The following is a 4,873-nucleotide window of genomic DNA, read 5'->3' as shown; positions in this document are numbered from 1 at the left end:
CAAGAGGAAACAATATGATTAAAACATTACCAATTTAAGGCCTAATATCAAGGAGAAACATATGGCCTTCTTCAGGACCTATGGAAATATTTGGTGATAGAAAATCAGTAGTGTAAATTCCTGCCAGGTTGGATGATGGACAGGCTAGAACAGTAGGTAATCATGCATATGAACAATTTTTTCACCTTCTTGGCTTTAGCTACTTTTGAAATGATAAGTATAATAAACAATTATATTTTGATAAAATACCTTCCATTCCGAACAATTCGGTCTGAACTGTTCATCTCTCTATGATTCCTTGTAACTAAGATTAGTTTTCTTCCAGTAAGAAAATCTATGCTGTCAGGGTAAGATATTCTGGTTGGTCTGTTCCTACACGGAAGAAGGGTAAAGGTTCAGGTAGACATTTGTCCCAGTAAGACCTCATTTGGGAAATTTTAAGCTGCAGAAGTTTAGAAGTAGCTCTTAAGCAAGACTTACTTTGAATCCATTAGCTCTACAAAGCTAACTGAGTTGATAAATAAGTATTGAAAAGCCATCACCTTTGGACTTAGCTGAAAAGGTTTCAAAGTATGATGAAATTTAAAATGAAAATGACAAAATAGACATTGACAAAAAAATTGTAAATGTAAGTAATCGACCAAACGATATGTTTTTTCCACAATACACAGATTTTTAGAGTAATAAGATCAATAGCATTTTTAGGAACAAAAAGGGTTCCTTGTTACAAATAATGAACCATGGATAGATGCCTGTATAAAGATTAAATCATTAAGTACTTAAATTTAGAGGGTACTACATACTTCAGAAGCAGGTCTACCCAAATTACAATAAAGAGATTAACATGGCACTTGCACAAAGATGATATGAAAATTTGTGAAGTATTCCATATTTTTCATTCTTCTGATGCAAGAAATGAAAAACAGTTATTAAAAAGTTAATTACAAAAAACAAGTGTAACAATACATGTAATTTATAGAATTAAAGGTTAGTTTGACATCAGTGTATTAATTCTTCACCTTAGAAAGGCCTTTACATAGCATAACCTTTACAAAACTTGAAATTAGATAACATTATAATTTTATCCCAAAGAAATAAAATAAGGACCTAGGAAAAAAAGAAATCTTAAACTTCTTCTATATGGAATGCAATCTGAAATGACACATTTATTTATGAACCTATACATTATATAACAATGTAGAATTCCAACTATTATATCTAGGAGTGAATGAAATAGATTATGGATATCATACAAACATAGACATACATTTTTTCAGAAAACTACGAGGAAAAACTTTAGTTTCTTTACTATGCATTTCAACAGATAAGTTAAAATTATTTCTGATTTAAAAAAATCACAAACTGCAGAAATCATTATAGATGAATACAAACAACTATTGAATACATTTTGACATCAAAGTCAGGCAATTCACTTCGAAGAATACCATGGAATCCATGAATTTTTAAAGTAAGATATTGCTGTTGCTTTGTATTTTGAAAAAAAAATTTAAGGGACACAAAGGATGGACTGGCATTTTTGAAATTTAAGAAACTTAACCACACCCTTACGACTTAGGAGAACAATTAGTAGAGCCTTCCACAACTTCATAGAGGTAGTGATACATACTTATCTTTTTGGCAATATTAAATGCAGTTTCTTCCAAGTGGTTCTTCAGACCTGGTTTGATATAATGGTTCAACAGAGTATCTTTTCTATTTCTATTCCCAGCAGCAAGATGCAAGGCAATCAAGAGGCCTTTAGTTTGGGTATTGGTATCTGCATCATGATGAATTAAGAAAGAAGCCACTCTAGTATTATTGCACATATAAGCACTGTGCAGGGTTGTCAGCCATTCAGAGTTATTGCATGAATATCTGCCTTGAGCTACCAACTCATGGACAATGTCTAAGTGTCCACTCTAGGCTTCCCAATGAAGAGGGGTATACTCATCCTCATCCCTAGTATTCATCTGGGTGGCCTTTTTGTAAAGTACTCTACACAGCATAGTAAGCCGATTAATTTCAGCATCCCAAAGAATATATTTGCTTGAATCCTACTCCATTTTTTTTTCGTGCAATTGATACCGTTTCTCACTTTTTCATCTTGTTCCTTGTCTTCGTCAGAATTGCCTAACCAGAGACTTTGAGTGCAAATGGGAATGAGATGTCCATGTATTTCACCATGAGTTCACAATGGTTGAACTGAGCAGAAAAATCTGGTGAATTTCCTGCATATGTTTTTTCACCATGATTTATTTTCTCTTTTTCCATTTTTAATATTTTGAATTAATCTAACGGGATAGTAGGGAATTGATAGACAGCAGAGGAAAGATTTTCCTCGGTATTCAAAGTACAGTCTGAAAATGAGGACCAGTGGGGTCTTCATGTGCAGCTTATTCTAGGAATGAGAAAATAGGAAACAATGCCTTCTATGTCAATGATTTGGGAAATACCATGTTAGAGTGTGAAAGAATTCACTATTCAACATAAAGGCTTTAATAGCTTTCTAATAGCTTTGTAATGTTGGTAACCAACATTAGAAAAAATGTATAATGCAGTAGTAAAATAGAAGTCCTTTGTATGACTACCTAAATTCTTTTCTTTTTTTTAATAGCTATAAAATTCTGAATTTTTAAAAAAATTTTATTGTGAACATACTGTACAGAAGGTTTACAACTACATGGGCAAGATAATGAGTACATTTCTTATCAAGCATTGTAGCCTCCTCCTTTGTTTACCCTTCAGATACCTTCCCAGCCTCCTCCTACCTCCCACCCAATCGTCCCCCCACACCAAAGTTGTAAAGTTCGTTTTCGACATTACAACTTGTACTGCTCATTGTTGCAACGGATCCATCTGTATCCTTATTTAAACGAATTGCTTTTCCCCATCCCCTCCTCAAATTATATCGACATCAAATACAGTGAAAGCAGGGGTTATATTGTGGTGGAGGGACATACAAAGCAACAAAGAAATAATCTTTTATATGCGTTAGAAACAAATGCATGAAAGGAAAAAAACCTTTTAAATACATATCTAAGATTTCATTTTCCTAACATCACCTTATCTGACCTTCTCTGATTGAGTCATACATATACTAGATATTGAAAATAAGGGAAACCATGGGATCTATGTTTCTTTGGGCTTGGCTGACTTCACTTAATATAAATATTTCCAAGTCTTTCCATTTCCGAACAAATGCGGAAATGTCAATCTTTCTGATGGAGGCATAGAATTCCATTGTGTATATATACCACATTTTCTTGATCCATTCATCTACTGAGGGGCATCTGGGTTGGTTCCATATCTTAGCTATGGTAAATAATGTTGCAATAAACATAGTTGTGCTGGTAGGTTTAGTGTGGTCTTGTTTGTAAACATTTGGGTAAATGCCCAAAAGTGGGATTGCTGGGTCATAGGGGAGCTCTATGTGAAGTTTTTTCAGGAACCTCCATATTGCTTTCCAAAGTGGTTGAACAAGTTTACATTCCCACCAACAATGAAGTAAGTTTCCCTTCTGTCCACATCCACTCCAGCATCTGTTGTTGTTAGAGTTCTTGATTTTTGCCATTTTAACTGGAGTGAGGTGTTATCTCAATATTGTTTTGATTTGCATTTCTTTTATGGCCAGGAATGTTGAGCATTTCTTCATGTGTCTATTGGCCATCCTTCTTTCTTATTCAGAGAAGGTTCTCTTAAAGACTTTCGCCCACTTATATAATGGGCAGTTGTTTCTTTGAGGATTTATTGTTGGGGGAATTAATTTTTTGATTTCCAAGTATATTTTAGATATGAGACCCTTGTCTGTTGTATGGCTAGTGAAGATCTCCCAATCGTTTGGCTTTCTATTGATCTTGCTAGCTATGCCCTTTGCCATACAGAAGCTCTGCAAATTTATGCAATTCCATTTGTCCAACCTTTCTTTGATTTGTTGTGTTTCCGGGTCTCTATTCAGAAAATTTGGGACTGAGCCAAGGAGACCTAGGGTTTCTCCCATTCCATCCTCTAATGTTTTCAGAGTGTCTGCTTTGACTTCGAGGTCTTTGATCCATTTGGAGTTGATTCTGGTGTAGGGTGATACATAAGAATCTAGCTTTAGTTTTCTACAAGTAGTTAAGCAATTTTGTCAGCACCATTTACTGAAGAGGCTGTCTTTGTTCCATTGAATTGTTTTAGCTCCCTTATCGAAGATTAGATGGCTATAGGTCTGTAGGTTCATTTCTGGGTTTTCAATTCTATTCCATTGGTCCTGAGGTCTGTTCTTATGCCAATACCAAGCTGTTTTGATTACTATGGCTTTATAGTAGAGTTTGAAATTTGGTATTGATATTCCTCCAGGAGTGTGTTTTCCGTTGAGGAGCGTTTTTGCTATTCGGGGTCTTTTATTGTTACATATGAATTTTTGGATTGCCTCTTCTATTTCCTTGAAGAATGAGGTTGGAATTTTGATAGGTATCACGTTAAATTTGTAGATAGCCTTGGGAAGTATTGCCATTTTCACGATGTTAATCTTTCTAATCCAGGAGCATGGGAGGTTTTGCCATTTTTTAAGTTCTGTGTTGATTTCCGTTTTCAAGATTTTAAAGTTTTCATCATAGAGGTCCTTCACTTATTTGGTAAAATTAATTCCAGGTATTTTATTTTTGTGGAGCTATTACAAATGGAGTTGCTTTCCTAATTTCAGCCACACTTTTCTCATTGTTGGCATACAGGAAAGCCATTGATTTTTGAGGGTTAATTTTTTACCCTGCTACTTTGCCAAAGTTTTGAATCAGCTTGAGTCATTTGGGAGTGGAGTCTATGGGATTCTTTAAATACAAGATCATGTTGTCTGCAAAGAGGGAGAGTTTTGTTTCTTCTTTCCCTATTTGGA

General features: G+C 34.7%; 1 pseudogene; it reads left to right on the top strand.

Moving 5' to 3' along the window:
• Window positions 1–799: 799 nt before the first annotated feature.
• Window positions 800–896, top strand: LOC138822018 (U6 spliceosomal RNA; annotated as a pseudogene).
• The last annotated feature ends 3,977 nt before the right edge of the window (window positions 897–4,873 follow it).

Source organism: Dipodomys merriami, unplaced genomic scaffold (assembly GCF_024711535.1).
Source record: "Dipodomys merriami isolate MVZ:Mamm:240054 unplaced genomic scaffold, mDipMer1.0.p SCAF_975, whole genome shotgun sequence".
NCBI lineage: Eukaryota > Metazoa > Chordata > Mammalia > Rodentia > Heteromyidae > Dipodomys > Dipodomys merriami.
Note: the sequence above shows the minus strand (reverse complement) of the source record. Positions and strands in the feature narration are given on the sequence as shown.